The sequence below is a fragment of the Procambarus clarkii genome, chromosome 94, assembly GCF_040958095.1.
Source record: "Procambarus clarkii isolate CNS0578487 chromosome 94, FALCON_Pclarkii_2.0, whole genome shotgun sequence".
Classification (NCBI taxonomy): Eukaryota; Metazoa; Arthropoda; class Malacostraca; order Decapoda; family Cambaridae; genus Procambarus; species Procambarus clarkii.
In genome coordinates, this window is record NC_091243.1 from 12,908,435 (window position 1) to 12,931,801 (window position 23,367).

General features: G+C 47.3%; 1 protein-coding gene across 1 annotated transcript in view; it reads left to right on the forward strand.

Moving 5' to 3' along the window:
- Positions 1–23,367, forward strand: part of LOC123747424 (transcription factor ets-4) — a 104,868-nt gene that overhangs the window by 537 nt on the left and 80,964 nt on the right. The window lies entirely within an intron of this gene.

Genomic DNA, 23,367 nt, shown 5'->3' on the forward strand with positions numbered 1-23,367 from the left:
AATTGAGAAACTGACCTTTCAAGTTATCCCCGTGGCAATGATAGCGCATCACCCAGCATGATTGGTAAAAGCTCCTTAATCCAGACACTGTAGCCAGGTTTTGTAACTGTGTTTGTAAGACGCGTGGGCATCTACTAGCAGGCTTTCACTGTATTCTACACGAGGAGACTTGCAGTGCAAAAGTTTGTTTTAAGGAACTTGAAGTGATGACAATTATAACGGAAATAGTTAAATTTTATTTACGTTGGTGGTGAATTCTGTGTACACAGGACCACTAATGTACAATATTGTTTGTTGACTCAATAAAGGTTCTGTCGTCAAACGAATTGTCGAGTGTTCGACTAAAATTAAAATACGTTTTAAACAATGAAGGATTTTGTTGTGTGGATTTGTTTGTTTTATGTAGATTTATCCTCGCATTTCAATGACTTCAAAACCAGATAATAGATTCTGGCAGAAAATTTCTGCTATATTTGATATAAAAAAATTTAAAAGTGAATTTGATATGTTTCTATAAATACTTCTCAACTCTAAGGAAATACGTAATAGATCTTCAGGCTTAAAAAAAAGGCTGATATTGTAAATCTTCAAATGGAATTTTAGAACTTCATTGATTAAACTCATGGAAAAGTTAAGAATTGTTACGTTTAATTCACTTTTAGAAGTTGCAAAAAAAATCATAGAGTATGTAGACAGTTATAATTGTTATAATTGGAAATGTTGCAGTGAGTTGATTTGGATAATTTTGAGATTCAGTTGACTACAAAATTGCTAAATTTTGAGGCATACATTTGTCGACTTTATATCTGAACTTGAAGATATTTAGAGAGCCTAGTTAGTGGCTGGATTAACACATACATTTTATAGAAAATAAGATTCTTAAAAACTGGAATTTTATTCCTGAAACTTTTTTAGCTGTCTGAGCACTCTCGTAATGGCAGTATTAACAGGATATTCTTCGACATGTTGATCAGACCACACACTAGAAGGTGAAGGGACGACGACGTTTCGGTCCGTCCTGGACCATTCTCAAGTCAATTGTCAGCCACGTTATTGTGACTCATCGCCTGCATTCTTCGACATGTTGATCAGACCACACACTAGAAGGTGAAGGGACGACGACGTTTCGGTCCGTCCTGGACCATTCTCAAGTCAATTGTCAGCCACGTTATTGTGACTCATCGCCTGCATTCTTCGACATGTTGATCAGACCACACACTAGAAGGTGAAGGGACGACGACGTTTCGGTCCGTCCTGGACCATTCTCAAGTCAATTGTCAGCCACGTTATTGTGACTCATCGCCTGCATTCTTCGACATGTTGATCAGACCACACACTAGAAGGTGAAGGGACGACGACGTTTCGGTCCGTCCTGGACCATTCTCAAGTCAATTGTCAGCCACGTTATTGTGACTCACCGCCTGCATTCTTCGACATGTTGATCAGACCACACACTAGAAGGTGAAGGGACGACGACGTTTCGGTCCGTCCTGGACCATTCTCAAGTCAATTGTCAGCCACGTTATTGTGACTCATCGCCTGCATTCTTCGACATGTTCCCGTGAGTCGTTGTTTCTTGTGATGAACTTTGTCTAAACTAAGAAATAATACTTGCTGGTAAACAAGTGCTTTTTTTCATTATTATTATTTTCATTATTATTGCTTCTAATACATTACTGTCTTTGTGAATTATTAGTTATTATTAACGTATAATTGCTATAGCTCTTCTATGGCAAATGATTAACAAGAGTTATTGACTTGAGAATGGTCCAGGACGGACCGAAACGTCGTCGTCCCTTCACCTTCTAGTGTGTGGTCTGGTCAACAACAAAAGTTATTGCATGCTAAAACAAATTCCTTTAAAAATGTTTTCAGACATTTTGTTCCCCCATGGACATGTGATAATTTTTTTTCTTTTTAAAGATTATCGTCAGTTTGGGTTCACTCCGAGCACCCAAAATGTTCGCCACCTATATCCTTGGGGAACATCGATTAACCTCGTGGGGGGGGCCTCGTAGCCTGGTGGATAGCGCGCAGGACTCGTAATTCTGTGGCGCGGGTTCGATTCCCGCACGAGGCAGAAACAAATGGGCAAAGTTTCTTTCACCCTGAATGCCCCTGTTACCTAGCAGTAAATAGGTACCTGGGAGTTAAGTCAGCTGTCACGGGCTGCTTCCTGGGGGTGGAGGCCTGGTCGAGGACCGGGCCGCGGGGACACTAAAGCCCCGAAATCATCTCAAGATAACCTCAAGATAACCTAAAACACTTCCTGTCCACGACAATGAGACATCGTTTACTTTTGTCGTTATTATTTATCGCAATTTATGAACGAGTATACACCATGAAACTTGCTGAGGCTTCGTAACTACACTGTCAACTTTGAACAGTCTCACTCTTTTTTTATATACACAATCTCTCTCACTACTTTGGGTGTATTTGATTCTATTTTTCTCTATTTGTGGTTCCACTGGAAGCATTCTCACCCTGCCCATTCCTGTAAAGATTTTATTTCTGTCCTGTATCTTACATAGCATCTGCTGTGCTGTCTGTTACATAGCATCTTCTGTCCTTTCTCTTACATAGCATCTTCTGTCCTTTCTCTTACATAGCATCTTATGTCGTGTATCTTACATAACATTTTCTGTTCAGTCTGTTACATAGCATTTTCTGTACTGTATCTTGCATAGCATCTTCTGTCCTTTCTCTTACATAGCATCTTCTGTCCTTTCTCTTACATAGCATCTTATATCCTGTATCTTACATAACATTTTCTGTTCTGTCTGTTACATAGCGTTATTAAGTTCAGTTCATCGCACTCTCATCCCACCTCGTCCCTAGACGAACCTTGTTCCAATTTCATGAACCTTTAAGTTAAATCAAGTGCTTCTTGACGTGAGCCCTGAACACCGGAGCTGCTTACTCTAGCATTGCTGTCACGAAAAGACGGAACACAAGGATCAAAATGCTCCCTCACTAAGTTGTCCAGTTGTTCCACAGCTTGGAACACCTTGGAACAACCGGTGTTGACCTAGACTGTGAGACTTTAGTGGTATATCTGTTCCTCTTTTAGTATGTAAGATTCTTTAGTGTTCTGTGTCTGTCTGTGCTCTGGTGTGCTGTTCCCTACATCGTTACACTTTACCTACTGGTGCTAATGTCTAAGTGTACAGTTTGTTTACACCAAGTGTGAGTGTATGTTTTGGTTTTTCCATTTCCTGGTAAACAGCTGCATAAGGTAAATGTCCTGGAGCTTTCTCAAGTCCTGTAAGAGGGAATCAAACCAGATCTCTGTCTGTTTTGATCCGAATGTGTTTGTGTGTTTAGGTTTATATGTGTGTACGCTTGTGTGTATGTAGAGAGTGTAAAAATAATAATGTGCTATAGAGCCCTCGCATAGAGCCCTCACATAGAGCATCCACATGGAGCCCTCACATAGAGCCATCAAATCTAACAGCGATGAACACCGCACCGCCTCGACTGCACCGTCAAGGCGATTTAATACAAGGATAAACTCGTAAATTGCCACACGCGACGGTCAACAGATGTCCATTTGGCAAAGTTGACAGAAGACCTGTCGACCAGCTCGGGTGAAAATCCCAAACCTTCCTCCCATCACCCCACCCATCCCCTATCCTAGCACCCCTCTCCACCACTCCCCAACCCCCTCTCCACCCCCTCTCCACCCCCTCTCCACCCCCTCTCCACTTCTCCCCTCACCTCTCCCACTCTCACACCAACCAACCTCATCCCTATCCCTCCTACCTCCTATCCCCTAATCACCACTCCCCCCTCTTCCCTCCCCCCCCCCAGGATTCACTATAACATACAACAACGGTGAACTAACACACTATTGCTCTCACCGTCGGCAATATAAACTGATATTTTAATCTCGTAAATAATAATATAATGAATTTAAACTTATGATGTTGAAATATGTATGGAACGATCCCATTATCGTCCTGATGGTGTACTGATGGGCACATTGCCGTCCTGACAGGGGGTGCTTGAAGCCACATTCCTGTCTACTCACGGCCACCAGTAAACATCAAGGGCTAAACGTAAGGATATTAGTGACCTTAACCGGAGCATCTCAGGCAACCTAACCACGTAAAAATACTCCCTGGCGAAACGAATTTTTCTTGTTACCTGATCTGCTCCATCAGATCAGCTTCCCTTAGGAGAGATGAAGAGATCTGATCCATCAGTCAAGCTTCCCCTGTGGGAGGGAGAGATGATAAAATGTACTTCAAACAGGTAATGATGAAAAGATGAGATGATGCGATGAATAGGAAAGGAAATAGCGATGGGGGTGATGATTCTGGTGATGGTACTGTGATTTCCTCAGTCTCTTTGCAACACCAGACTTTTCGTCCACTTCTTTGAGGCTCAAGTTCCTTGATAGAAGGCTTCAAAAGTCTCATCCGACTGGTTAACTGAGGCGAAATAGTCTTCCAGTTCATCCAACTGTATTGTTTCATCTGTCCACTCAATCTCTCTCTCTCTCCACCGACCTTCCTCTTCAGCAACCAATCAAATTCTCTCGTTTCCATGAATATCAAACACATTGACAAATGGCTTAATTTTCCTGTTAATTGGTTCAAGTAGACGGTAGATAACTACAGCGGGAGTAGACTAGGAGCAACTGCCGGACGAACCACCCGCACCAAACATCCGCGAACAACATCTGCGAGTAATAGCCGCTAACAGTATGTTAAGGTAGTTAAGGTAATTCGGCATTCTGCTGGAATTTGAGCTGTTAAAATCTTGCGGAATAGTTATGGTTATTGAAGGCTTGGTGACAGAGAACGGGCTGAGGTGCACCTGTCTTGGAGAAGCTCAGACTGGTGTATGTTGTCGGGTGATGGATGAATCGAGGTGTGTGTGTGTGTGTGGTGGTTGTTGCCTGGCGTGGATGACAGTCGAGGTGTGTGTGTGTGTGTGTGTGTGTGTGTGTGTGTGTGTGTGTGTGTGTGTGTGTGTGTGTGTGTGGTGGCTGCCTGGCGTGGATGACAGTCGAGGTGTGTGTGTGTGTGTGTGGTGGCTGCCTGGCGTGGATGACAGTCGAGATGTGTGTGTGTGTGTGCGTGTGTGTGTGTGTGTGTGTGTGTGTGTGTGTGTGTGTGTGTGTGTGTGTGTGTGTGTGTGTGTGGTGGCTGCCTGGCGTGGATGACAGTCGAGGTGTGTGTGTGTGTGTGGTGGCTGCCTGGCGTGGATGACAGTCGAGGTGTGTGTGTGTGTGTGTGTGTGGTGGCTGCCTGGCGTGGATGACAGTCGAGGTGTGTGTGTGTGTGTGGTGGCTGCCTGGCGTGGATGACAGTCGAGGTGTGTGTGTGTGTGTGTGGTGGCTGCCTGGCGTGGATGACAGTCGAGGTGTGTGTGTGTGTGTGGTGGCTGCCTGGCGTGGATGACAGTCGAGGTGTGTGTGTGTGTGGTGGTTGCCTGGCGTGGATGACAGTCACGAGAGAGGCGCGAGTTCTCACTGTTGGCCGTCATGGTACCCGCATCATCCACCCTCAGAGTGGATGGGTGTTGGTGTAATCTTCCCGGGAAGCTGGGTGGCCTCTGACCCCGAGTAAACCTACACATTAACATGTAAGCTTGTGTGTGTATGTGTAAAGGTTTCGTACCTGTGGGCGATGGAAGAGAAGGGGCTGTGTGTGGGTGTGTGGGCAGTGTACGTCTGAGGGGGACGGCCCAGTACCTGGTCTGAGGGTGACGGCCCCAGTACCTGGTCTGAGGGTGACGGCCCAGTACCTGGTCTGAGAGTGACGGCCCAGTACCTGGTCTGAGGGTGACGGCCCAGTACCTGGTCTGAGGGTGACGGCCCAGTACCTGGTCTGAGGGTGACGGCCCAGTACCTGGTCTGAGAGTGACGGCCCAGTACCTGGTCTGAGTGGGACGGCCCCAGTACCTGGTCTGAGGGTGACGGCCCCAGTACCTGGTCTGAGGGTGACGGCCCCAGTACCTGGTCTGAGGGTGACGGCCCCAGTACCTGGTCTGAGGGTGACGGCCCCAGTACCTGGTCTGAGGGTGACGGCCCCAGTACCTGGTCTGAGGGTGACGGCCCCAGTACCTGGTCTGAGGGTGACGGCCCCAGTACCTGGTCTGAGGGTGACGGCCCCAGTACCTGGTCTCAGGGTGACGGCCCAGTACCTGGTCTCAGGGTGACGGCCCCAGTACCTGGTCTCAGGGTGACGGCCCAGTACCTGGTCTCAGGGGGACGGCCCAGTACCTGGTCTCAGGGGGACGGCCCAGTACCTGGTCTCAGGGGGACGGCCCCAGTACCTGGTCTGAGCATTGTTGTGACAACGACAGTAAGGAACTCTGGGGTGTCGTTGCCCTGGGGTCCGCACGTCGCATGTGTGTGGAACCTGTGTATCCGTCACTGTCTGCTGGAGGATATTAGTGCCCCGAAGGAAGACGGAGGAGCGGGATCCTCTTGGCCCTTGTCTCCTTGGTCCATCATCGTCAAACATCGGGACAACCTCTCCAATACGGGTCAAATTGTTTCTCCTTTTTTTCTCTCTTAATATTTTCCACACGGCTCCATTACGAGACTTTAAATGGGAGACGGGCTCACCATAGCCCATGCTACTTGGAACTTTTTGTTCCAAGTAGCATGGGCTATCGAATCTTAAACAACACTAAAATTTTACTTGCTATTCATGCCCGTGCCACATTTAGGGTGGGTTAATATTCATCAATCATGGTAAAATTGTCTTTGAAAATGTAAGGTGTACCTTGAGAAACGCATTCCTAGGCGTCAGACTATAATAAAGTGTGAAAATGGACTTTGGCGAGTTAATTTTTCAACTTTCCTCGACAGTGAAGAATACATAAGAAATATTGAGAGAATTCTTGTTAGAATCATTAATATTATCCTTAATATTAATGACCCGAAAGGATTATTATTATTATATATTATATATAATATAATATATTGTACCCGTGATGAACATGCCATAACTTGGTGAATGGACGGGACTTAAAGAAAAGGTAATTATAACGAAAGCAATTCACAGGTTCAAAAGTCTATACGATAGTGGTATCACACCCAAGACGCACACTGGAGACACTACCACCAGCGTGTGTGTGTGTGTGTGTGGAGGTGTAGCCGACACCTCCGTCGCCCATGTGTAAGTGTAGAGGCGTAGTCGAGGACCCGAAGATCTCGTCGACAGAGCCCCTCAAGCTGTATTAAACGCTCCAGATGACAATAATCTTAACAAAGCGCCGGGCGTGTTCCGGCACGTAGCAGCCCTGAGCCTTGGCTGACACCGTGCCGCGGCCGACACTCTGTCGGGGCTTCCACGAGAGCCTGTTGAAGACGCTCACTGAATCCAGCCCTCTTCCCCCTTCTCTCCAACCGCATCCCCGGCTGCCATAACCGTGAAAATTTAATTGGGTGGTTTTATAGTACCACCCGAGGTGGTTCCTTGTATGTCGAGTTGCATTGTGGTACTTGGGTATGTTGAATACGGGTTACAGGTAGCCTGAGCCAGGGTTACAGGTAGCCTGAGCCAGGGTTACAGGTAGCCTGAGCCAGGGTTACAGGTAGCCTGAGCCAGGGTTACAGGTAGCCTGAGCCAGGGTTACAGGCAGCTTGAGCCAGGGTTACAGGTAGCCTGAGCCAGGATTACAGGTAGCCTGAGCCTGGGTTACAGGTAGCCTGAGCCAGGGTTACAGGCTGCCTGAGCCAGGGTTACAGGCTGCCTGAGCCAGGGTTACAGGCAGCCTGAGCCAGGGTTACAGGCAGCCTGAGCCAGGGTTACAGGCAGCCTGAGCCAGGGTTACAGGCAGCCTGAGCCAGGGTTACAGGTAGCCTGAGCCAGGGTTACAGGTAGCTTGAGCCAGGGTTACAGGCAGCTTGAGCCAGGGTTACAGGTAGCCTGAGCCAGGGTTACAGGCTGCCTGAGCCAGGGTTACAGGCAGCTTGAGCCAGGGTTACAGGTAGCCTGAGCCAGGGTTACAGGTAGCTTGAGCCAGGGTTACAGGCAGCTTGAGCCAGGGTTACAGGTAGCCTGAGCCAGGGTTACAGGTAGCTTGAGCCAGGGTTACAGGCAGCTTGAGCCAGGGTTACAGGTAGCCTGAGCCAGGGTTACAGGCAGCCTGGACCAAACTATTATGATACAGAATATTAAAACTAACAACCGCTACCTGTTGAGAGCATATCTGATCCACTCTGCCACTAATAACTCTGGCAAAGACTAATTACCAGTGGCACGCCCAAGCCACTTATGATCACGCGAAATTTTTTAAACGACAACAGAAAATTAAATGGTATTACCAAATCGCATTTTACACGATGCAACAATTACCTGGTTGTACTAGCAACAACTTATGATCAAATTGACATAACAGCAGATACACGTGAAAAACAAAATATGTTTATAATTGTCTAGCCTTTCCCGAAAGATGATTAACATGACCTTTTGGGAAAGGTCATCAAAAATGTAATATTTGATAACGTGAAATTAGTTCCTGGACGCGGCATCAAGAGCTTGGTGCCAATGCTGGCCTTATTCCGAGGCTAATATGTCATCTATACTCCCCTGAGCGGTGCCAGGCCGACCCTGCATAACCGTCGGTCACAACGCTAGTTTAACAACCCGGTTCGCTGTGTGATGACCCACATTATGGTCATTAGTTATTAACGAGCAGCCTGAATTATCAATTTCGACAGCCGGGTGAAATAAATCATCTGTAACAGCTATGTATTCAGTATTAGAGACCTGAGCCTCGCCCTTGTACATGTGTACGAACTCACGCGCGTGGACACACACACACACACACACACACACACACACACACACACACACACACACACACACACACACACACACACACACACACACAACAACACACACACACACACAACAACACACACACACACAACAACACACACACACACCCAACAACACACACACACACACCCAACAACACACACACACACACACAACAACACACACACACACAACAACACACACACACACACACCCAACAACACACACACACACACAACAACACACACACACACAACAACACACACACACACACACACACACCCAACAACACACACACACACACACACACACACAACAACACACACACACACACACACACACACAACAACACACACACACACACACCCAACAACACACACACCCAACAACACACACACACACACACCCAACACACACACCCAACAACACACACACACACACACACACACACACACACACACAACAACACACACACACACACACACACACCCAACAACACACACACACACACACACACACACACACACACACACACACACCCAACAACACACACACACACACACACACACACACACACACACACACACACCCAACAACACACACACACACACACACACCCAACAACACACACACACACACACACACACACCCAACAACACACACACACACACACACACCCAACAACACACACACACACACACACACCCAACAACACACACACACACACACACACACCCAACAACACACACACACACACACACACACACACCCAACAACACACACACACACACACCCACACACACCCAACAACACACACACACACACACCCAACAACACACACACACCCAACAACACACACACACACCCAACAACACACACACACACACACAACATGGGGTGTAGTGCTGCCAGCTTCCCTCTCTCATATTCCTCCACGACCAGAGGCAACCTTCCTCCCATATACTGATACTTTATTATATACCTCTACTCTACCCCGGGGGGAGCCTGTCGGCCGAGCAGACAGCACGCTGGACTTGTGATCCTGTGGTCCTGGGTTCGATCCCAGGCGCCGGCGAGAAACAATGGGCAGAGTTTCTTTCACCCTATGCCCCTGTTACCTAGCAGTAAAATAGGTACCTGGGTGTTAGTCAGCTGTCACGGGCTGCTTCCTGGTGGTGGAGGATCGGGCCGCGGGGACACTAAAGCCCCGAAATCATCTCAAGATAACCTCAAGATAACCTACCCCATTTAGTCCATCTTCCACCCCTCCTCTTCTCTCCCCTCTAAAACCCCATTTCAATTCTCCCTGCTTCAATTCCCTTCCCCTACTCCCCACCTCCCTTCCCTCTCCTACTCTGCTTCCTACCACACTTCCCCCTGACATCCCAACTACATAAAACTTTCCAAATCTGACATTTCGCTTTCCCGCGTGTGTCCTCCACTTTGCCCGCCACCTTCCCTACCCTCTGTCGGTTCTCACGACACGTGGATACCCGTCTACCCGCGCCTGTCACCCGTCTACCCCCGCCTGTCACCCGTCTACCCCCGCCTGTCACCCGTCTACCCCCGCCTGTCACCCGTCTACCCCCGCCTGTCACCTGTCTACCCCCGCCTGTCACCCGTCTACCCCCGCCTGTCACCCGTCTACCCCGCCTGTCACCCGTCTACCCCCGCCTGTCACCTGTCTACCCCCGCCTGTCACCCGTCTACCCCCGCCTGTCACCTGTCTACCCCGCCTGTCTCCCTGCTCACCTCACTCCACCAGTACTCAAGCCTCATGTTAAGAGCTAGCCAGGCACAGAATACAATTGTCAGGGTCTTAAATATCTGGTAAAGTAATGTGGCCAAATTGTCAGTTAAGCAGAGGACCCGAAATAACACTCCCGAGGGACGTGAATTCCGATGCTATGGCAAAAGTGGGAACTAAAATAGGTAGAATATCCAATAATTTAATATCCCTCAAGGAGAAGACTAGGGAGGTTATCTTGAGATGATTTCGGGGCTTTTTTTAGTGTCCACGCGGGCCGGTCCTCGACCAGGCCTCCAACCCTAGGAAGCAGCCCGTGACAGCTGACTAACACCCAGGTACCTATTTTACTGCTAGGTAACAGGGGCATAGGGTGAAAGAAACTCTGAACATTGTTTCTCTCCGGCGCCTGGGATCGAACCCAGGACCACAGGATCACAAGTCCAGCGTGCTGTCCGCTCGGCCGACTGGCTCCCAGTTTCACCCGGGTGGACGAAACTGGTAAAAGAAAACACGAATGTTGAAGAGATGAAACGAAGAAACAAAATAAACTGTCACAGAAATCAAATAAGGGGAAAAAAACATGTGGTAGTCGCCATGAGAACTCACCAGAGATGTGCAGAAGACCCGGACAAGAACATGAAGACATTCACAGTTGCAGATAACTACCATCTCAGGAGAGACGGAACCAACTCTGAGAGTTACCTTGAGGCTACCTTGAGGTGCTTCCGGGGCTTAGTGTCCCCGCGGCCCGGCCGTCGACCAGGCCTCCTGGTTGCTGGACTGATCAACCAGGCTGTTAGACGCGGCTGCTCGCAGCCTGACGTATGAGTCACAGCCTGGTTGATCAGGTAGAATGATCAGGTAGCCTGATTGATCAGGTAGTTGATCAGATAGCAGAGTTGGTTCCGTCTCTCCCTTATTTGAAACGGGAATAAGTTGATCACGTATTTACAGTTATTCATCGGCTTTTTGCATCCTATTGCCGAGTAGGAACAATTCCCCGAGTCTTTCACGTGGGTGAATGTGGTTGGTAATGATTGTTTGAGAGACGGACTCAACTAGTATTAGGAGACTCCGGTCATGGCCATATTGACTGGAATCGCTGGTGGAACACAAGAGGAACATGGTTCATGGTTCCCCCTGCTGGTCTTAACACAGTTGCCCTGAGATAGCAAACAGAGCCGTGATAACTTAATAAGCCAAGGTAGGTACACGACCTCGATTAACAGTCTTTGTAATCGAGGCCGTACATCTGAATTGTTCGAAGGTAAGGGGAATCTTACGATGAGTGGGTGAATCTTAACGATGGGTGGGTGAATCTTACGATGGGTGGCTGAATCTTACGATGGGTGGGTGAATCTTACGATGGGTGGCTGAATCTTACGATGGGTGGGTGAATCTTACGATGGGTCGATGAATCGTACGATGGGTGGATGAATCTTACGATGGGTGGATGAATCTTACGATGAGTGGGTGAATCTTACGATGAGTGGGTGAATCTTACGATGGGAGGGTGACTGGCATGAGAGAGGGACAGGGACTGTAAGCGTCCTCCCTGCACATCAAGACACCAGCCGCCCCCCTGCACCAGCCAATCAACGAGGGGACTGGGATGAGAACACAGTCTGACAATGGACAAAACTGGCAATATCATTGGTCACCCGCTAACAACACGACCAATTAGCTCAGCCTTGTCTACATAATTACTTTCTCTTTCTGGTTCACGTTTTCCTGTGTTCGGAATATTTACAGAAGAGGGGGAGTTTGAAGGATATTTTTGAATACATAGTGAATTGTAAATATAATGAACAGGGCCTTCAACGTCACTATATACATGGTGACAACCGGTATAACTTGCAGAGCACTATCATCATCACCAATATATACATATGTATTGCCAAAATACATATGAGAATCTCATTCTTCCCATGGGAATGAGGTGATGTGGGGAGGGGGTTGTGGGCCGGGTTGTAGGGGAGAAATATAGGTTTTGGAGTACGTACTAAATCCAGTTAGGTTACTCAGCCTATTTGCAATATAAAAAAATTTACACCTATAGATTTCCGTCTTCTCCCCAATGGTGACATTCCGCCCTGGGCTCGAACCCGGGTCCTCTCGCTTGTGAGGATCCCAGGCATATAATTGTAGTCAAATTCTAAAATATTTATCACTAAACTAAATGCATATTCAACACTTGATTAGAACGATTATATATATTTATTATATATAATATATATATATATATTATATATATATATATATATATATATATATATATATATATATATATATATATATATATATATATATATATGTCGTACCTAATAGCCAGAACGCACTTCTCAGCCTACTATTCAAGGCCCGATTTGCCTAATAAGCCAAGTTTTCATGAATTAATGTTTTTTCGTCTACCTAACCTACCTAACCTAACCTAACCTAACTTTTTTTGGCTACCTAACCTAACCTTACCTATAAATATAGGTTAGGTTAGGTTAGGTAGGGTTGGTTAGGTTCGGTCATATATCTACGTTAATTTTAACTCCAATAAAAAAAAATTGACCTCATACATAGAGAAAAGGGTTGCTTTATCATTTCATAAGAAAAAAATTATAGTAAATATATTAATTCAGGGAAACTTGGCTTATTAGGCAAATCGGGCCTTGAATAGTAGGCTGAGAAGTGAGTTCTGGCTACTAGGTACGACATATATATATATATATATATATATATATATATATATAATATATATATATATATATATATAATATATATATATATATATATATATATATATATATATATATATATAATATATATATATATATATATAATATATATATATATATATATATATAATATATATATATATATATATATATATATATATATATATATATATATATATATATATATATAATCATTAACAAACAGCTTTTAGTAATCATTAGTAACCAGAGGTGACGGGTCAACACTAAGAAGCTGGTGGAGGTTGTCGCCATGCCAAGCTTTAAGCGAAGATACGGATCGCAGTAGTCTAGTAGAGACGCAACGCAACTTGGTCAACCAATTCAAGTTCGAGAGGCGGAATCAAAGAGCAGAGTCTTAACCAGCCTTAAGTACAATCAAGTGACAACTTGCTCCTCCCGCCTTGTTGAGTAAGACGGGAAGTTGACACCAAAGTGGAAACCTGGGCGCCATTGGCTCTTGCTACAAAGAGCGGGAGAAGTTTAACTTTGCAAGAGTCATCAGCGCGCAACAGAAAAGTCTCAGGGCGCGAGTTTGTCCTTGCTGATTGACACATGGGGAAAAGAGCGACCTTTTCATCTCTATAAATTACACTCAAAAGTGAAGACAGAAAATAAGAGTTTCCAGGTTTCGGGAAGTTTAGGAGGCCAGTCATATTAATCTTTGTGTGAAGAAATTCGCTGGAAATTTAAAAAGTCTGGACATATTTTCAGTAACATTGTTAAAAATGAAGTAAAAAATATAATGCGAAACTCCAAGCATCAATGTCTCCACCTGTCTGGTCCTGGGACCAGCACGTAGCAACAAGGTCACTCGACTGGCCCTGGAAACAGGGGTTGAGACACAGAATGAGAGTAGAAATTTGCATAAAAGCGCATCCATGTATCACACCTGAAAAGTTGCCGCGAGAAGGGAGAGTGTTACCAGACTCGTGGCTTTCATGCTGTTTATTTCCTCCCTACACCTCTGTAGGAGGGTGTCATGGGGTCTGTTCCACCCTAAGTCTCTCTGGGGAGGGTGTCATGGGGTCTGTTCTACCCTCAGTCTCTCTGGGGAGGGTGTCATGGGGTCTGTTCCACCCTAAGTCTCTCTGGGGAAGGGTGTCATGGGGTCTGTTCCACCCTACGTCTCTCTGGGGGAGAGTCATGGGGTCTATTCCACCATTACATTTTTCTGGGGGAGGGTATCAAGAAATCTGTTCCTCCCAAACAGAAGTAAGATTCTCTGGGAATGATGCTATAGTCTAATCCTCCCTGGCAGTGATATATTACCCAAAACAGACGAACAAACGCTCTTCACAGCACATGTAAATTCAAGCAACTTTGTCTAAACAAGCGGTCATTAGGTATGCAAGGACGTAATCGATTTACATGAGTCTGTGCTCTAACAATGTCGGCAAGTTTCGCAAGCTCAAAAATGCCAGAGAATGGATTTCGGACGTAAATAGCTGCTAAAAGCCAGTGTTTCTGCCCGGTGCATATGTTATGAAGTCAGAGTTAGTGTTCATTGTAGTGTTTATGAAGTGTCGTGTGCAAGTGTCCAGCTTAATGTGTTGACGTTGAAGGGGAGAAGAGCAGCATAGCTCTCACTTATACATTTACCAGGTGGAAAGAAAACCTCCCATACAGACGCATCTAATTTGTAGACGTGCACTGCACCAGACATTGCGTCTACACCAGACGTTCATCTACTCCTAGACGTGCACTGCACCAGACATTGCGTCTACACCAGACGTTCATCTACTCCTCGACGTGCACTGCACCAGACATTGCGTCTACACCAGACGTTCATCTACTCCTAGACGTGCACTGCACCAGACATTGCGTCTACACCAGACGTTCATCTACTCCTAGACGTGCACTGCACCAGACATTGCGTCTACACCAGACGTTCATCTATTCCTAGACGTGCACTGCACCAGACATTGCGTCTACACCAGACGTTCATCTACTCCTAGACGTGCACTGCACCAGACATTGCGTCTACACCAGACGTTCATCTATTCCTAGACGTGCACTGCACCAGACATTGCGTCTACACCAGACGTTCATCTACTCCTAGACGTGCACTGCACCAGACATTGCGTCTACACCAGACGTTCATCTACTCCTAGACGTGCACTGCACCAGACGTTCATCTACTCCTAGACGTGCACTGCACCAGACGTTCATCTACTCCTAGACGTGCACTGCACCAGACGTTCATCTACTCCTAGACGTGCACTGCACCAGACAATGCGTCTACACCAGACGTTCATCTACAACTAGACGTGCACTGCACCAGACATTGCGTCTACACCAGACGTTCACCTACTCGTAGACGTGTACTGCACCAGACATTGCGTCTACACCAGACGTTTATCTACTAGACGTCGTCAGCCTTCCAGCCTCTCTCCTCGCTAGTGGAAAACGTCTGTAATATGACCCCTGATACAAGGATCCTTAACGACTGAGTAACACAGGATCCGATATCACATGCGCGATATCGGATCTTCGACCTTTTCACGGGCAAGTATTTCGTGTTGACAACCTTCTCGCTGTGCTACTCTTTGTTACAGTGACACCACGTTCGTCCATAAAGGCTAAACATGCATCGCTTTGGCCGACGCACTCTGAAGACATCCTTGGCCGACGCACTTCTCTGAACATTCCACTTCGTCTCGCTGACAATAACAGGAGTTGTGACAGCAGTAAAGTAATACTCGGGAGAAAGCGTCGAGCCAGTTTTGACTTTGTTGTACTTGGAAGCGAAATGAGAACGAGGAGCTTGAGTATGAGGACGGTATAGTGCCCGGCACTCGAACGCTGACCTTGAAAGCAGCAAGACTGTCTTGGTCCCGACCAGTTCAAATGGATGAGGGGTGGCAGGAAACTTGCAAGATTATTATTGTAAGTGAATCAAACCTAAAATTCGGGCTTGGAATTAAAAGGCGAGGCCTAGTAGCTAAAGCCCGGACTTGTAAAGCACACACACACACACACACACACACACACACACACACACACACACACACACACACACACACACACACACACACACACACACACTTTCAAAAACAATTGTCTGGGAGGTGCTAGATATAATTTTAGTTTCATCTAAAAACAATTGGGTTAAGTCGAGAAGAGATAAGACAAGATGAGACGAGCAACACAGCCTTGTCGCTTACAGAGAAGTTTATCTTCACTAACAAAGTGAGAATCTCAGAGAGAAAGGTCATCAGTATAGCTTAGAGCAGATGGATGGTTCAAGGCTCTGGAGGCCTCGCGTGAAGGGGTTTTGCTGCCTTCTTTCAGTAACTTTTCAGCGTGGTTTTAACTCAAGGAAAACATTACTTTTCCTTACGTAAAATACAAATATACGTGATATTTGAATGATAGCATTATTGAAAATGGTGTATCGCCTCTACCACTTATTAGTATTACTTATTAGTATTACTTATTAGTATTACTTATTAGTATTACTTATTAGTATTACTCGCTCAAATTCATCAACTGTATGAGCAGAAACAGACGAGGATAGCTTCACCGCCGCTGTAATAGACCAGCTGAATTATCACTATGATACACTCATCAAAACGAACCATTCCAAAAATGCAAAGGTATTCCCTAAGTGGATGCTGCCAAAGGTTAATATATCACCTTTTCATTGATTTGTTCTGCCGTACGTCACCTTGGTCTCTCTTTTTGATAAACAACTCGACCTGTGATAGATGTCACAGCCGCTGCCTCGGGGCACGTCGACACCCGCTGCCTCGGGGTACGTCGACACCCGCTGCCTCGGGGTACGTCGACACCCGCTGCTTCGGGGTACGTCGATACCCGCTGCTTCGGGGCACGTCGACACCCGTTTCTTCGGGGTACGTCGACACCCGCTGCTTCGGGGTACGTCGACACCCGCTGCTTCGGGGCACGTCGACACCCGCTGCTTCGGGTCACGTCGACACCCGCTGCTTCGGGGCACGTCGACACCCGCTGCTTCGGGGCACGTCGACACCCGCTGCTTCGGGGCACGTCGACAGGTGCTTGACTGTCAGTCGACTATTGTTGGACCCGTCCTGGGCACGGTCGAATGCTACACATGTACGAGAAAAAAACCGAACTTCCCACAACTCACACAATGGCCACACACAAAAAAGAACAAAGCTGCAAGGCACATCAATGGAAACCACCGGGGCTTGGTAGAGACCACCCCAGCCTGGGGTAGAGACCACCCCAACCTGGGGGAGAGACCCCAGACTGGAGTACAGACCCCCAGACTGGGGAAGTAGAAACTCTGCAGCCTATATCGAAGAGAGACATCTGTTTTGAGTTACCAGTAGTTCAGTAGTCTGCGTATTCTACTCGCAATCGATTGGTGCCTGGTTCGGCACCAATCTCAGAAATCTCGGCCGGGGCGAGATTTCTGGGAACCTTTCCTTACACCTGATACATCTGTTTACCGGCCAGATGATAAGTATATGTGAGTTACTCAACTGAGGAGGAGGAGCGGGAGTAAGATTGCAGCCTGAGAAGCCCCGGCCTTGGCTGGAACACCCTGAAAGACCTAACAGGCTTCCTGTCCTACAATGGGACACTATTGTTCACGTCTCGTATTTATATCATACTCGGAAAAGTTATGATGATAATGTATGAGAACGGAGTTAAACTAATAATGCCCAATCACTTCGACCATTGGGAATCGAATGCCGAACCTGCTAGAAGTCGTTGCTCTGCCGAGGTCTAAATACATAGGCCTAAAGTTCAGAATTCCTCACTTTTTAACCCTTTCAATTCCAGGATTAGATATAGGGCAACCCTTTGAACTTTTGCCTAGCTTTGTTTCTTTAAATGTTGTGTCCACAAGCAAGCTGCATGTTTCAGTACTGGTCTCACGAAGGTAGAGAACGCATCTATAACGTAGTACAGTTTAAAAAGTTTTTGACTGTCCAGAGAGATGCAGTCAAGCAGGCCTTATATGTCTGGCACGGTTGCTGTCGTCTTGTCATAGAATTCGAGGAATTTTTCAAGTAAGAATTGTTTTCAATAATACAATGTTGGCGCGTGGCAACGAAGTTTCTCCTTTCCAGATATTCATATAATCTCCACCAACGGAAGACAGAGGAAGTTGAGTGTGAGGGTGGAGATAATGTCTCAATGTTCTGTCAACTGGTGAACGAACTCCGGTACAAGCCCTTATGGGGTCTGTCATATCGACTCTTAAATCCATGTTCGGAATTTGCTTCCACAATTTCACTCCCTAATGCATTGCGTTTTTTTAACTGCTTTTGGCACTAAAAAAATTGTAACACTAACATGTCGTAATTAGTTTTTTTACGAGTGTTTAACGTGATTGTGTTCGCCCAGTTGCTGTCTGTCCTTGCCTAACCTATCAATTTCCCATTTATTACGTATTTAATATTTCGTGATCACGTTCCCTTGGGTATGGAATTGCCATGAACATTTTGTATGTTATGAACATGTCCTCCAAGTATTGGAAGAATTATATATTTAGTAGTGCTATTACCTGGGGGAGAAATTAACTATCAGGGGAAAGGTGGGGGGGGGGGGAGTCACAGGTGGAACAGATCCACTAGATGGAGTAGCTACTGGAGGACGGGTGGGAAAGGTGGAGCAGTTGCCAGGGAAGGTGGGATGGAGGATGAGAGAGGGACGCTGCTGTCCTCCATCCCTCCCCCTCTACAAAAAGGCTCGGGCTTGGAGCCGACTGTGTGCAGAAGTTTTGTGAGTGAAAGTTGTGTTCAGGTGTGTGGCCTGAGACAAGAGTTGACAGGACCCCTCACCAGCGACCACACCATGAAGGAACACACGTAAATTATAGATTAGACATAAACATATTTATATGTAATATATATAATATTATATATAATTATGAGGAGGAAAGATAAAGACGCAGGAACTACTGTATGTGTGTGTGTGTATAAAGACGCAGGAACTACTGTGTGTGTGTGTATAAAGACGCAGGAACTACTGTGTGTGTGTGTGTATAAAGACGCAGGAACTACTGTATGTGTGTGTGTATAAAGACGCAGGAACTACTGTATGTGTGTGTAAAAGGACGCAGGAACTACTGTGTGTGTGTGTGTGTATAAAGACGCAGGAACTACTGTATGTGTGTGTGTATAAAGACGCAGGAACTACTGTATGTGTGTGTATAAAGACGCAGGAACTACTGTGTGTGTGTGTATAAAGACGCAGGAACTACTGTGTGTGTATAAAGACGCAGGAACTACTGTGTGTGTATAAAGACGCAGGAACTACTGTGTGTGTGTGTGTGTGTATAAAGACGCAGGAACTACTGTGTGTGTGTGTGTATAAAGACGCAGGAACTACTGTGTGTGTGTATAAAAACGCAGGAACTACTGTGTGTGTGTATAAAGACGCAGGAACTACTGTGTGTGTGTATAAAGACGCAGGAACTACTGTGTGTGTGTATAAAGACGCAGGAACTACTGTGTGTGTGTATAAAGACGCAGGAACTACTGTGTGTGTGTGTATAAAGACGCAGGAACTACTGTGTGTGTATAAAGACGCAGGAACTACTGTGTGTGTGTATAAAGACGCAGGAACTACTGTGTGTGTGTATAAAGACGCAGGAACTACTCGATGTATGTAAAGCCGTGAAAGTGGCAGGTGGAGCTCTTGTGTACACACCCATGTGTCTCAGACCTTGGCAATATACCTCGGTGTTTGTCTGGTCTCTGAACCATTTATGTTGTAAGATCCTTCTGAACCTCTTAGAGCGGTGTGTGTGTGTGTCTGAGCCACACTTTCCTCCCACCATACGTAGCTAGTCAATTCTACTTTTGGTATTCCTTGTTCTGTGTTAAAGAATGTTGCTATGAAAACTTTATCAATCGCTATCAGTGTTGACACACGCGTGTGTGATGATATTGACAGCATTTCGGTCCTATGTTGGATCCTTATCAAGTGGTGACATGACGCCATAAGTGTCCAGAGAGGTTAGAAACATTGTCACTTTAACTTCAGTTGATGTGTGGGTTGAGTTATGTGTTTCAGTTCCGTTTTTGTGACTCTGTTTTTATCTCTATCACCGTCGACATCGCCAATTAACATGATATCATCACCTAAATTGTTTAAACTGATTAATAACCAAGTTACATCCAAGTTAAGTAGCTTTGAACATCTAATATTTCTGTGAAAGATTTGGTAAGTGGTGCCCTCCTTGAGGTAATTCCCTTCAACCTGAGCTTCTAAATTAAGCAGACGAAGAGTCACAATAACATGGCAGAAATATGTTGACCAAACCACTTACAAGAAAGTGAAGGAACGACGACGTTTCGGTCCGTCCTGGACCTTTTAAATTAACTTTACTGGTTCAACTTGTTCTGTTGGTGTAAACTGTAATTTACTTCCTTCATTAAAGAATATAAGAACCTGAGCATAAAAACAACTCGAGGCCTAATTGGCGCATACAAGACGGCTACTAGTTTGCAAGTTTCGCGCTGAATAACAGACGTTGAGTTCACTTGTTCGAGGCTCTCTGTTGTTACAGATTCTCATTGTTTCCTCTCAAAGCTTTCTCAACAAGTTGACAATTTTCTATTACTTCGCAGTTATTTACCGTGCTTATTCTCCTGAATTATAGAACCAATTTTAATTTTATAGCGTATATAATTTTCCTGTAAATAAATCGTTTAAATAACAATTGAAAAATTAGTAATTATTGTTTATTTTACATTTTAACGAAGAAAAAAACAACGTAATTGTTGCTCTGTTTTGTAAATACTTGCGAATGGTTTTTTGATACATTGAGCTTCACTAACGTCAATCATGGAGGATTTTGTTCTGAATTCCTCTCCTCGTGCTTGAAAAAAGCATTTCCTATCTGGAATGTCAACCCTGTAAGTCCGCCTCAATAATCCCTCTATCTCCAATCGTATCAACAGTTGCATCTCCGTTCTTATTGATCTAGAACTATTTGGAATTATTTTTTGTTCTGAATCAAAACAATTATTTTATGACTTCTCTACTTTCTTTCCACCATCACTCTTCGTTTGGCATTAATGATAATGTCTTTTCCTTTCATTTTAATTGATGTTATATAGTGCTTTATCTTCATATAATGGTTTGAAGGCGGTCAGGCAATGGCAAAGTTTAATCTCGGGCCGCGACAAAGCCTACTGCTGGTGACAGATCAGCGCAGTCAGTTTCTTCCGACCGTCTCGGAAGGCTCCATATGGATTATATAAGGAATCATAAAATATTGACAAATCAAAAGACTTTTTGTATATAATATGAGGTTGGATCAAGAGGACCAGAAGGCACTCTTGGTAACCAGGACAAGTGAGGCGCCTCACGCAATATGGACACACCACACAAGGAGTGTCTTTAGGGATAGCTAAAGCCTGGAACTTCAGTAATTAGACAACATACTGAGGTCCTCAATAGCTGTAAACCAGAAAACTGGTTGAGGGAATGTTAACACGAGGAGGTAAGGGTAGACAGAGGGGAGTGAACGGTGTAGCGCTGGGAGGGAAGCGATGAAGACTACAGAAATATTCATAATGAAAGTGCATGAGAGCGCCAGGAATTATGTCCAGGGTCCCTGGGAGGTGAGCAGCGACCAGGGTCCCCCTGGGAGGTGGGCAGCGACCAGGGTCCCCTTGGGAGGTGAGCAGCGACCAGGGTCCCCCTGGGAGGTGGGCAGCGACCAGGGTCCCCTTGGGAGGTGAGCAGCGACCAGGGTCCCCCTGGGAGGTGGGCAGCGACCAGGGGTCCCCCTGAGAGGTGGGCAGCGACTAGGGTCCCCTTGGGAGGTGGGCAGCGACCAGGGGTCCCCCTGAGAGGTGAGCAGCGACCAGGGTCCCCCTGGGAGGTGGGCAGCGACTAGGGTCCCCTTGGAGGTGAGCAGCGACCAGGGTCCCCTTGGGAGGTGAGCAGCGACCAGGGTCCCCCTGGGAGGTGGGCAGCGACTAGGGTCCCCTTGGAGGTGAGCAGCGACCAGGGTCCCCTTGGGAGGTGAGCAGCGACCAGGGTCCCCTTGGGAGGTGAGCAGCGACCAGGGTCCCCCTGGGAGGTGAGCAGCGACCAGGGTCCCCTTGGGAGGTGAGCAGCGACCAGGGTCCCCCTGGGAGGTGGGCAGCGACCAGGGGTCCCCCTGAGAGGTGGGCAGCGACTAGGGTCCCCTTGGGAGGTGGGCAGCGACCAGGGTCCCCCTGGGAGGTGAGTGAGCAGCGACCAGGGGTCCCCCTGGGAGGTGAGTGAGCAGCGACCAGGGGTCCCCCTGGGAGGTGGGCAGCGACCAGGGGTCCCCCTGAGAGGTGGGCAGCGACCAGGGTCCCCCTGGGAGGTGAGCAACGACCAGGGTCCCCCTGGGAGGTGGACAGCGACCAGGGTCCCCCAGGGAGGTGGGCAGCGACTAGGGTCCCCCTGGAAGGTGGGCAGCGACCAGGGTCCCCCTGGAAGGTGGGCAGCGACCAGGGTCCCCCAGGGAGGTGGGCAGCGACTAGGGTCCCCCTGGAGGGTGGGCAGCGACCAGGGTCCCCCTGGAAGGTGGGCAGCGACCAGGGTCCCCCTGGAAGGTGGGCAGCGTCCAGGGTGCCCCTGGAAGGTGGGCAGCGACCAGGGTCCCCCTGGAAGGTGGGCAGCGACCAGGGTGCCCCTGGAAGGTGGGCAGCGACCAGGGTCCCCCTGGAAGGTGGGCAGCGACCAGGGTCCCCTTGGGAGGTGGGCAGCGACCAGGGTCCCCCTGGAAGGTGGGCAGCGACCAGGGTCCCCCTGGAAGGTGGGCAGCGACCAGGGTCCCCCTGGAAGGTGGGCAGCGACCAGGGTCCCCCTGGAAGGTGGGCAGCGACCAGGGTGCCCCTGGAAGGTGGGCAGCGACCAGGGTGCCCCTGGAAGGTGGGCAGCGACCAGGGTGCCCCTGGAAGGTGGGCAGCGACCAGGGTCCCCCTGGAAGGTGGGCAGCGACCAGGGTCCCCCTGGAAGGTGGGCAGCGACCAGGGTCCCCCTGGGAGGTGAGCAACGACCAGGGTCCCCCTGGAAGGTGGGCAGCGACCAGGGTCCCCCTGGAAGGTGGGCAGCGACCAAGGTCCCCCTGGAAGGTGGGCAGCGACCAGGGTCCCCCTGG